This window comes from Monodelphis domestica, chromosome 2, assembly GCF_027887165.1.
Source record: "Monodelphis domestica isolate mMonDom1 chromosome 2, mMonDom1.pri, whole genome shotgun sequence".
Classification (NCBI taxonomy): domain Eukaryota; kingdom Metazoa; phylum Chordata; class Mammalia; order Didelphimorphia; family Didelphidae; genus Monodelphis; species Monodelphis domestica.
Genome location: NC_077228.1, coordinates 125,421,520 through 125,434,680, shown reverse-complemented (window position 1 = coordinate 125,434,680; position 13,161 = coordinate 125,421,520).

Sequence of the window (13,161 nt, the reverse complement as noted above, 5' to 3'; positions counted from 1 at the left end):
TCTGGAGGGCTTTTGAGAGCAAAACTCAAATTAGGTGGCTGGTGGAGGAGTGTAGAAAATGGGGAGAGGAACAGTGTCCTGAGGTCCTGCTTCCAGGCAGGAGGTGATGATGTGGCTAACTTCTGAAAAGTAGAGGCAGGATCTGGAGATATTCTGCTCCCAGTGTTGTGTCCCAGGACTTGACAAAGACCAACCTAGGAAAGTGATATCACTATCACCAAAGGCCTGCAAAGTACAAAACAGGAATTTCTTCCTCCAAACATTTAATATCAAACTCTAAAAAAATGTGATCAATAAACTGACATGATGACAAAACTCACATGGGAAGAAAGGATCACATTGTTGTAATGTATATAATACAATATAATATGATTTGTTATGTAGATAATTGCATGTAAACAATATTGTTTCTCCAAAACTATATTTTCATTTCTTATAACACAATAGTATTCAATAACAATCAAATTGAGTGAGAGGAGCAGAACCAGGAAAACATTGTGCACAGAGACTGATAAACTGTGGCACAATCGAATGTAACAGACTTCTCCATTAGTAGCAATGCAGTGATCCTGAACAACTCAGAGGAACTTACGAGAAAAACCACTATCCACATCCAGAGGAAAAACTGTGGGAGTAAAAACACAGAAGTAAAAAAAATTGCTTGAATACATGGGTTGAAGGGATATGGTTGGGGATGTAGACTCTATATGAATATCCTAGTGTAAACAACAACATGGAAATAGGTTCTGATCAAGGACACAAGTAATACCCAATGAAATTTCGGATTGTCTGCAAGAAGAGTGGGTGGAGGGGAGGGAGGGAAATAATGTGATTATTGTAACCAAGGAATAATGTTCTAAATTGACTAAATAAACTTATTCAAAGGGAAAAAATAACAATCAAATTCTATAATTTATTCAACCTTTCTCTGACCAGTGGTCACACACTAATTTTCCAGTTGTTTTCTCTACAAAAATACAATCTAATATAATCAATACAAGACATCTGGGATCTAGTATCATGTTATATACTTTGATGAAATGCTGCAGAACTGGTTTTGAAAGTCATAGATTTATAATATAGCACCCTGATTGAGAATAATTGGGCAGAAGCCAGTTTGAATTAGTGAAAAGTCTAAACTATAGAATACTTTTATTTCCATTAATAGAGTCTTTCAGAACATATCTTAAACCAAGATATAAATTGGAACTAAGTAAAATGAAGTGAATTAAATTTTAAAGTAAATCTCTACTAGGCATAAATTTTATTACAATTTAATCATACACTTAAGAAACTTTAAACATAAAATAATTAATCACTAGACCCACTAGTTGCAAGTTCCTTGTGGACAGGGTCTGCTTCTTTTTTTGTCTGTATCTCCAGCTTCTCTTTTTAGTTGTATTTTAATTTTTTTCTAATTATCAAACATTTTTCCTCCTTTCCAAATATTTGCCCTACCCCTACTGAATTTTATTTTTAAATTTATTTATTTAATTAATTAACTTTGAATTTTTCCCTTGGTTTCATGATTCTTTCCCTCCAGCCAGCAAACAATTCAACTGAGTTTTACATGTATCATTGATCAAGACTTATTTCCATATTATTAATATTGGCAATAGAGTGATATACATCCCCAATCATATACCCATTGAACCATATGATCAAGGAAATGTTTTTCTTCTGTGTTTCTATTTCCACAGTTCTTCCTGTGGATGTGGATAGTGTTCTTTCTCATAAGTCCCTCAGAATTGTCCTGGATCATTGCATTGCTGCTAGTAGAGAAGTCCATTATATCCAATTGTGCCACAGAGTATCAGTCTCTGTGTACAATGTTCCTGTTCTGCTTCTTTCACTTCGCATCAATTCCTGGAGGTCATTCCAGTTCATATGGAATTCCTCCAGTTCATTATTCCTTTGAGCACAATACTATTCCATTACCAACAGATACCACAATATGTTGAGCCATTCCCTAATTGAAGGGCATCCTTTCATTTTCCAGTTTTTTGCTATCACAAAGAGCACGACTATAGATATTTTTGTACATAAATTTTTCCCTATTATCTCTTTGGGGCAGTGATATGGCTGGATCAAAAGACATTTTAAGGCCTTTTGGGCATAATTCCAAATTGCCTTCTAGAATATCCCTAATGAATTTTTTAAATTCTTGAATCATATAAGTATAGTTAAGTAAAATAAATTCCCACTTTGTTCACATCTTAAAAAGTGTCACATTTCCTATGCTCCTCCACCAGCAACTTGATTGAGTTTTCTTTTCAACGGTCCTCCAAATGAGCAGGCAGTTGAGGGCTCTGAAGAGATAACAGTATTTGGGGGAGACTTGAAACCTTCTTAATAATCTGCCTTTATTATCAGTTCCTTCTTGTCACATACTGGTTGAACTCATTTCCCAGTGTCTACTAGTCCATTACCTCTCTGTCATGAAGTGAGCAGCATTCTATACAATCAGACCTCTGGAAATATAGTTGATTGTTGTAGTAATCTTAGTCCTTAAATCTTTCAGAATTATTCTTTTATTGAAATAATGTTATACTATAAATTTTTCTCCAGGTTTTGCTCACTTCACTTGGTAACAGTTCATACAAGTCTTCCCAGCTTTCTCTGAAACTATATCTTCATTTTTTAAAGCATAATATTTTGTGACATACATGTTCCATAACTTGGTTAGTCTTTCTTTTATTGGTTTATCATTCCCTAAGTTCCCAGTTCTTTGATACTACAAAAAGAACTTCTTCAAAAATTTTTGTTCCAAGTGCCTGGCACATTTGAAAATACTTAAATTTACCACTTAAGGTGGTGAAGTAGATAGAGTGCCAAATCTGGAGTCAAGAAGATCTGAGTTAAAATATGGCCTCAGACACTAACTAGCTTTGTGATCCTGGACAGGCTGATTAACCCTGTTTATCTCAGTTTCCTCATCTGTAAAATGAACTGGAGAAGGAAATGGAAAACTGCTCCAGTATCTTTGCCAAGAAAACCCCAAAGGGATCAATGAGTCAAATAGGACTGAAATAACTGAACAACAATGAACAATGCTTGTTGAATTGAATTCTGTGTGTGTCCAAATATCTTATTTGTACATAGGCCTTTTTATTTTGGATTCCTTGTATTCCTCATTAGACTGTGCAATCCTTAAGAACAAAAACTGGTTTTTGCCTTTGTATCTCTATTACTATATGCCAATCCCTAACATATAGTAGGTGCTTTATAAAGGCTTGTTGACTTGAATTACAAAAAAAATAATTCTCAACTTTTTGAATGTTTTCTTTGAAGAGTATAAACTTTAACCAAACTCCTTTTGTTTCATTTTAATTCAACTTAAAAGACTCCGAAGTTTCCTGAAGGAAGAAGTCACTTCATACTTTTCACTCAGTAAGAACAGATGTGTTTGGAACGGTAACTCCAGAGGAATGATGAAGCAAGTGGTTGAACTCCTGAAAGAGAAGAGATGGACTCAGGGTGCAGAATAAATCAAACATTTTTAGACACAGACAATGCATAATTTTAAAGGTATTATTTAGTTGTGGGTTTTTTTCCCCAATTTGGTTGGGGAGGAGAGAAATAAGGAAGAGGAGATCCAGGACAAGATTTCCAAAAAGAAAAAGAAAAGAATGAAAAGTGGGTCATTGAAATATTTTTAAATGCACAGAAGAGAACAGAAGGAAAGCCTTAAGGAAACTAAAGATGATAAGCAAGACAGCTTTGAAAGTTAAGTGTTGAATTTATTTTAAACCTAACAGGAAAAGCAAGATGTCTATAAAATATATTCGCAGGTTAAGGTACAAACCTCTTTTTTCTGTTCTGTTTTGAATATGGAAATACTATTTTATTTGGTATCTTTTATGTTTAGAATTTTTAAAAAATGAAAAAAGACAGATGTGTCTGGATAATTTTCCAATTGGCATAGCCAAATTAAAGAAGGTAAACCTTATAAAATTAGAAAATCAATGGAGCTAAGAAAGACAGAAGACCAAATTGAGAATGCAAAGAGTTCAATGCTTATTAGGGCTATTGACAGGCTTCTGGCCCTTGGGTTTAAAGAACCTAAGAAATTCATCAGGGTCTGCCAGAGGCTCACATTCTTCCACTTTGCTACCTGGGGGCTTTTCCTGACTGCTCCATCTGGGACCCTAAATTACAGTCTAGCTTGAAATCTCATTTATTCCTCTACTTAAATTGACTACATTCAAGTTGCCTTCCTGGTTCCTGGTCACCTATACTATTTTCCCAGCAAGATCTCTTTCTTATCCTCTTAGCTGTGTTTTGTCCCATCTTGTAGGTTCCAGGGCCTTGAATTAGGGAACTGGATGCCTTTCCTGATGGGTGCTAGCCTCAAAGTCCATGCAAAGAAGGACAGGAGTCTTTGTCAGCAATGCTTACTGAAAGGAGCCACAAAATTTGTTAATATAAGAAGCCACAGGTCAATTTAGCTAGAGATTAGCTAATGTTCTAGTGGTTTAGAGAGGCTTTTCTTGTAGGCTAGCAAGTAGCTAGGTCACCTAGTAGCAAACACGTTCGAAGACAGGCTTAGGCTAAATCCTCAATCTAGTCCATACTACCTTTGTGACATTAGTAAAATTGTTTAATCTCTCTGAGCCTCAGTATCTTAATATGTAAAATGAAAGAGTTGGAGTTGACAATATCTAACTTATTTTTTAGTTCTAAACCAAGCAATCCTATAAATCAGAATCCAGATGTATAATAGCACCTAAAAAATACATCCATTTTATATATATATATATATATATATATATATATATATATATATATATTTAAACCCCTACCTTCCATCATGGAATCAATACTGTGTATTAGTTCCAAGGCAGAAGAGTGGTAAGGGCTATGCAGTGGGGGTTAAGTGACTTGCTCAGGGTCACACAGCTGGGAAGTGTCTGAGGCCAGATTTGAACCTAAGATCTCTCATCTCTAGGCCTGGCTCTCAATCCACTGAGCTACCCAGCTGCCCCCTATATAGTACATATAGTTTAAAGAATCAAAGGGCAGGCAGGGCTTGCTGCATTTAGATGAGTTAGCACTAGATTTCACTTTTTAAAAACTTTCTTTTAATTAACAAGCATTTGTTTTTCTCTTCCTTCTAATTTATCTCCACAATTAAGAAAGAAAAAAGAAAAGCACAATCTTTATAATAAATATGCACAGTCACATAAAACAAATTCCAATCCTGGCCAAGATTATGTGTCTCTCATTCTATTCTACATCTTGAATCCATCACCTCTCTGTCATGAGATGGACAATAGAGATTATTAGTGGTTCTCTCGAATCACAGTTGGTCGTTGTGTTGATCAGAGTTCTTAAATCTTTCAAAGTTCATCTTTTTCAATGTTGTCGTTATTGTATACATTGTTCTCCTGTCTCTGCTTACTTTACTCTGCATCAGTTTATACAAGGCTTCCCAGATTTCTCTGAACATGCCCATCATTTTGGAAGACACCCTTTTAAAGCTATTAGATCCCTCCCTCATCCTCCTCCCTTTAATCGCCTCAACTCTTAACATGATGGAACACAACTCCTATTGGAAGCAGCAGCAGGGACAACTCCCTGAATAAAGCACCTTTTAAACCATAAAAAGCTATATAAATACAAGCTAGAATTTTATTTATGGATTGTAGACTTTCCCATCTTCACTGGTGTGCCTCCAATTCCATCTGTGTGTAGAGAACTTGGCAGCGGCCCAATCAGTTTACTGCTGCTCTCTGTTGGTCTTCATCAAACACACAGGTTCCAGAGACCTGGTGTTGCTGTGGTTTGGCTAGGATATCCCACACCCTACCCTCAGGTCATGGTATATATCACCAATTGAATTTGGAGCCTTGGCCAAAAGTCTCCATGCTTTAATTTTCTCTTCTGTCAAGTACAAAATTTGATATTTGCTTCTAACTTTGTAGATCAGTATTTCTCAAATAGCAGAGTCGGGAATCCTCAGGGACATCAAAGGAAAGTCATAGAGACCACTTATTCTTTCAGCAAGCATTTATTGACCACCTATCATAAAAAGAATCCTCTGTCAGCATTGTGGGAGATATAAAAGCAAAAGAATACACAGTCCCTTCTTCCAAGAAGTGTCTGGTTTAGTTTGAAAGCCAAGAGAAAATTACAAGAAACATTTAAATACTATTAGAGACAATGCAGTGGACAGTGAGCTTGTCTCAAAGTAAAAAAGACTTCAATTTGAGTCATACCTCAGACATTTTATGGCTATGAGGTCTTGAGCAACATAGCTAACCTCTCAGGGGTCCAAGGAACTCTGAAATTATATGGGGAAGAGATGGTGGTGATCTACATTTGGTAGAAAGGATTTCCTCATGGAAGTCCTCTAAATCAGTGAAATCATAATACTGGTTCATAATCATCCCAAACCATGATAATTTGGATAACATGTCAGATTTAGGGTTAAGGACAAGAATAGAGTCTATCAATGCTTTAAAGTATACCCAAAGATGAGTGGGAATTGGCTTCAGAAGGAGGCAGGAAGAGAGGAAACCAACCATAGTAGAAAGAATAAATATTGGAATCAGAGGACTTGGATGTCTATCCTGGCTGTAATACTTTCATGTATATAACCTAGGAGGAATCCCTTAAATTTCTCTAGGTCCTGATTCCTCATCTGTAAAATGAGATTGGTCAGGACGATTTCTTTTTATCTTTTTTTTTTAATTAAATACTTTTTTCCAATTACATGTAAAAACAACTTTTAACATTTGAGTTTTTTAACATTTTAAGTTTCAAATTTTCTCTTCCTTTCTTTCCCTTCCCTGCCTCCTCATTGAGGAGGCATGGAATTTGAGATAGGTTATACATGTACAGTCATGCAAAATATATTTCCATATTAGTCATTTTGTGAAAGAAAACAGACAAAACATTTAATCATTTAAAAAGAATTTAAACATAGCATGCTTTATTCTACATTCAGACTTATCATTTCTTTCTCTGGAGAAAGCATTTTTCATCCAAAGTCCTTTGGAATTTTCTTGGATCTTTGTATCGCTGAGAATAATTAAACCATTCACAGTTAATCATCATGTAATATTGCTAGTACTGTGTATACTGTTCTCTTGGTTCTGTTCACTTCACTTTGCATCAGTTCTATAAGTTTTTCCAGATTTTTCTAACAGTATCTTACTTGTCATTTCTTATAGCACAATACTATATCATCACAATCATATATCACAGCTTGTTTTGCCATTCCCCAATTGATAAGCATTCCCTCAATTTCCAATTCTTTGTGATCATAAAAAGAACTCCTTTGAATATTTTTGTATATATAAGTCCTTTTCCATATATGTATAATATGCATATACACATACTAGTATTTCTTTTGAATATAGACCTATTAGTGGTATTGCTAGATCAAAATGTATGTACAATTTTATAGTCCTTTGGACATAGTTCCAAATTGCTTTCAAGAATGGTTGGATCACGCCGGTTAAGATGGCGGCTTAGAGAAAGCTAAAGCTCAGATCTCCGGAAAACCCTTCCCGACCGATCTCAAACGATAAGCTCCTAAGGCGCCGAAATTCAAAACGATCAACAGCACAGACCCTGGGAACCCTCCTCCTGGACCTGGACCTGGATCAAAAGGTACGGCTCCCCTTAAAAGCCAGAACCCGAGATCCCTCAGACCTCAGGGGTAGGAGCGCAGAGTCCAAGGCTCCCGGAAGCCGCAGCCCGCCGGGCTCAGAGAGCAGAACCCTCAGGGCCTTCTACAGTTCCGGTGAAAGTTACTGCCTGGGGCTTCCGCTGCAGAGAGCTGGTCTAAACAACAGCAACCATCAGGGCGGGCAAGACAGCCTCACGGGCTGGATCCTGCTATCCAAGTCTCAGTGAAAGTCCTCGCCCTCGGAGCTTGGGCTAGCTGCAGCCCATCCCCCCGCAGGCCGACGAAACAGCCTCACGGCCAGCGATTCTGAAGGCAACTTCCGGAAAGCGAGCTGGGGGGAGAGTGTGGTCTCGTGGTCCGACCCTTCCATTCCAGTTCCAGTGAGGCATATTCAGTTTAACCCAGGGAAAGCTCATAGACAATCAGCCCAGGACTAAAGCCTCTGATCACCAGACAGAGACAAGAAAAACTAATCCTCCACATTCAGAAATGGCAAACTCCACAGAACCACAGAAGCCCCAAAATACCAAGAAAAATAAGAAGAAAGGGGCGACTTTGGACACATTCTATGGAGCCAAAATACAAAATACAGAGCAGACAGAAGATAATATAAAAGAAAATGCTCCAAAACCTTCCAAAGGAAATGGAAACTCTCCACAAACCTATGAAGAATTTGAATCAGAAATGACCAAAAAGATGGAAGCCTTCTGGGAGGAAAAGTTGGAAATAATGCAAAAGAAATTCACGCATCTACAAAACCAGTTTGACCAAACTGTAAAAGAAAACCAGGCTTTAAAGGCCAGAATCAGGCAGCTGGAAGACAACGATCGTGTAAAAGAGCAAGAATCAATAAAGCAAAGCCAAAATACCAAGAAATTAGAAGAGAACATAAAATATCTCACCGACAAGGTGATAGATCTGGAAAATAGGGGGAGAAGGGATAATTTAAGAATAATTGGACTCCCAGAAAAGCCAGAAATAAACACCAAACTGGACATGGTGATACAAGATATCATCAAAGAAAATTGCCCAGAGATTCTAGAACAAGGGGGCAATACAGCCACTGACAGAGCTCACAGAACACCTTCTACACTAAACCCCCAAAAGACAACTCCCAGGAATGTAATTGCCAAATTCCAAAGCTATCAAACAAAAGAAAAAATCCTACAGGAAGCCAGAAAAAGACAATTTAGATATAAAGGAATGCCAATCAGGGTCACCCAAGACCTTGCAAGTTCTACTCTGAATGATCGTAAGGCATGGAACATGATCTTCAGAAAGGCAAGAGAGCTGGGTCTCCAACCAAGAATCAGCTACCCAGCAAAACTGACTATATACTTCCAGGGGAAAGTAAGGGCATTCAACAAAATAGAAGACTTCCAACTTTTTGCAAAGAAAAGACCAGAGCTCTGTGGAAAGTTTGATACCGAAAATCAAAGAGCAAGGAATACCTGAAAAGGTAAATATTAAGGAAAGGGGAAAATGTTATCTTCTTCTTTTACTCAAACTCTCTTCTATAAGGACTACATTTATATCAACCTATGTATACTAACATGTGGGGAAAATGTAATGTATAAATAGGGGGTAAAGAAAGACCAAATAGAATAATCATTCTCACACAAAGATTCACATGGGAAGGGGAGGGGAAGAAAACTCCTATAAGAAGGAGAGGAAGAGAGGGGGGGGGTTACTTAAACCTCAATCTCAGGGAAATCAGCTCTGAGAGGGAAAAACATCCAGATCCATTGGGATCTTGAATTCTATCTTACCCAACAAGGGTAAGGAGAAGGGAAAACCAAGGGGGGGAGGGGGAGAGGGAGAACAAAAAGGGAGGGAAAGAGAGGGGGGAGGGGGAGGGAACAAAAAGGGAGGGACTAAAAAGGGAAACATCAAGGGAGGGGACAAGGGGGACTGTTTCAAAGTAAATCACTGGACTAAAAGGTAGAGCCGAAGAAGAAAAGGTTAGAATTAGGGAAGGCAATCAAAATGCCAGGGAGTCCACAAATGACAATCATAACTTTGAACGTGAATGGGATGAACTCACCCATAAAACGTAGACGAATAGCAGAATGGATTAGAATCCAAAACCCTACCATATGTTGTCTTCAAGAAACACACATGAGGCGGGTTGACACCCACAAGGTCAGAATTAAAGGATGGAGTAAGACCTTCTGGGCTTCAACTGATAGAAAGAAGGCAGGAGTGGTAATCATGATATCTGATAAAGCCAATGCAAAAATAGACCTGATCAAAAGGGATAGGGAAGGTAATTATATTTTGTTAAAAGGGACTATAGACAATGAGGAAATATCATTAATCAATATGTATGCACCAAATAATATAGCACCCAAATTTCTAATGGAGAAACTAGGAGAATTGAAGGAAGAAATAGACAATAAAACCATACTAGTGGGAGACTTAAACCAACCATTATCAAATTTAGATAAATCAAATCAAAAAATAAATAAGAAAGAGGTAAAAGAAGTGAATGAAATCTTAGAAAAATTAGAATTAATAGACATATGGAGAAAAATAAATAGGGATAAAAAGGAATACACCTTCTTCTCAGCACCACATGGCACATTCACAAAAATTGACCATACATTAGGTCACAGAAACATAGCACACAAATGCAGAAAAGCAGAAATAATGAATGCAGCCTTCTCAGATCACAAGGCAATAAAAATAATGATTAGTAATGGTACATGGAAAACCAAATCTAAAACCAATTGGAAATTAAACAATATGATACTCCAAAACCGTTTAGTTAAAGAAGAAATCATAGAAACAATTAATAATTTCATCGAGGAAAATGACAATGGCGAAACATCCTTTCAAACCTTTTGGGATGCAGCCAAAGCAGTAATCAGAGGTAAATTCATATCCCTGAATGCCTATATTAACAAACAAGGGAGAGCAGAGATCAATCAATTGGAAATGCAAATGAAAAAACTGGAAAGCGATCAAATTAAAAACCCCCAGCAGAAAACCAAATTAGAAATCCTAAAAATTAAGGGAGAAATTAATAAAATCGAAAGTGATAGAACTATTGATTTAATAAATGAGACAAGAAGCTGGTACTTTGAAAAAAACAAACAAAATAGACAAGGTACTGGTCAATCTAGTTAAAAAAAGGAAGGAAGAAAAGCAAATTCACAGCATTAAAGATGAAAAGGGGGACAGCACCTCCAATGAGGAGGAAATTAAGGCAATCATTAGAAATTACTTTGCCCAATTATATGGCAATAAATACACCAATTTAGGAGAAATGGATGAATATATACAAAAATACAAACTGCCTAGACTAACAGAAGAGGAAATAGAATTCCTAAATAATCCCATATCAGAAATTGAAATCCAACAAGCCATCAAAGAACTTCCTAAGAAAAAGTCCCCAGGGCCTGATGGATTCACCTGTGAATTCTATCAAACATTCAGAGAACAGTTAATCCCAATACTATACAAACTATTTGACATAATAAGCAAAGAGGGAGTTCTACCAAACTCCTTTTACGACACAAACATGGTACTGATTCCAAAACCAGGCAGGTCAAAAACAGAGAAAGAAAACTATAGGCCAATCTCCCTAATGAATATAGATGCAAAAATCTTAAATAGGATACTAGCAAAAAGACTCCAGCAAGTGATCAGAAGGATCATTCACCATGATCAAGTAGGATTCATACCAGGGATGCAGGGCTGGTTCAACATTAGGAAAACCATCCACATAATTGACCACATCAACAAGCAAACTAGCAAGAATCACATGATTATTTCAATAGATGCAGAAAAAGCCTTTGATAAAATACAACACCCATTCCTATTAAAAACACTAGAAAGCATAGGAATAGAAGGGTCATTCCTAAAAATGATAAACAGTATATATCTAAAACCAACAGCTAATATCATCTGCAATGGGGATAAACTAGATGCATTCCCAATAAGATCAGGAGTGAAACAAGGATGCCCATTATCACCTCTACTATTTGACATTGTACTAGAAACACTAGCAGTAGCAATTAGAGAAGATAAAGGAATTGAAGGCATCAAAATAGGCAAGGAGGAGACCAAGTTATCACTCTTTGCGGATGACATGATGGTCTACTTAAAGAATCCTAGAGATTCAACCAAAAAGCTAATTGAAATAATCAACAACTTTAGCAAAGTTGCAGGATACAAAATAAACCCACATAAATCATCAGCTTTTCTATATATCTCCAACACAGCTCAGCAGCAAGAACTAGAAAGAGAAATCCCATTCAAAATCACCTTAGACAAAATAAAATACCTAGGAATCTACCTCCCAAGACAAACACAGGAACTATATGAACACAACTACAAAACACTCGCCACACAACTAAAACTAGACTTGAACAAATGGAAAAACATTAACTGCTCATGGATAGGACGAGCCAATATAATAAAAATGACCATCCTACCCAAACTTATTTATCTATTTAGTGCCATACCCATTGAACTACCAAAATACTTCTTCACTGATTTAGAAAAAACCATAACAAAGTTCATTTGGAAGAACAAAAGATCAAGGATATCCAGGGAAATAATGAAAAAAAACACATATGATGGGGGCCTTGCAGTCCCTGACCTAAAACTATATTACAAAGCAGCAGTCATCAAAACAATTTGGTACTGGCTAAGAAACAGAAAGGAAGATCAGTGGAATAGACTGGGGGAAAGCGACCTCAGCAAGACAGTATACGATAAACCCAAAGATCCCAGCTTTTGGGACAAAAATCCACTATTCGATAAAAACTGCTGGGAAAATTGGAAGACAGTGTGGGAGAGACTAGGAATAGATCAACACCTCACACCCTACACCAAGATAAATTCAAAATGGGTGAGTGACTTAAACATAAAGAAGGAAACCATAAGTAAATTGGGTAAACACAGAATAGTATACATGTCAGACCTTTGGGAGGGGAAAGGCTTTAAAACCAAGCAAGATATAGAAAGAATCACAAAATGTAAAATAAATAATTTTGACTACATCAAACTAAAAAGCTTTTGTACAAACAAAACCAATATAACTAAAATCAGAAGGGAAACAACAAATTGGGAAAAAATCTTCTTAGAAACCTCTGACAAAGGTTTAATTACTCATATTTATAATGAGCTAAATCAATTGTACAAAAAATCAAGCCATTCTCCAATTGATAAATGGGCAAGGGAAATGGATAGGCAGTTCTCAGATAAAGAAATCAAAACTATTAACAAGCACATGAAGAAGTGTTCTACATCTCTTATAATCAGAGAGATGCAAATCAAAACAACTCTGAGGTATCACCTCACACCTAGCAGATTGGCTAACATAACAGCAAAGGAAAGTAATGAATGCTGGAGGGGGTGTGGCAAAATAGGGACATTAATTCATTGCTGGTGGAGCTGTGAACTGATCCAACCATTCTGGAGGGCAATTTGGAACTATGCCCAAAGGGTGCTAAAAGAATATCTACCCTTTGACCCAGCCATAGCACTGCTGGGTCTGTACCCCAAAGAGATAATGG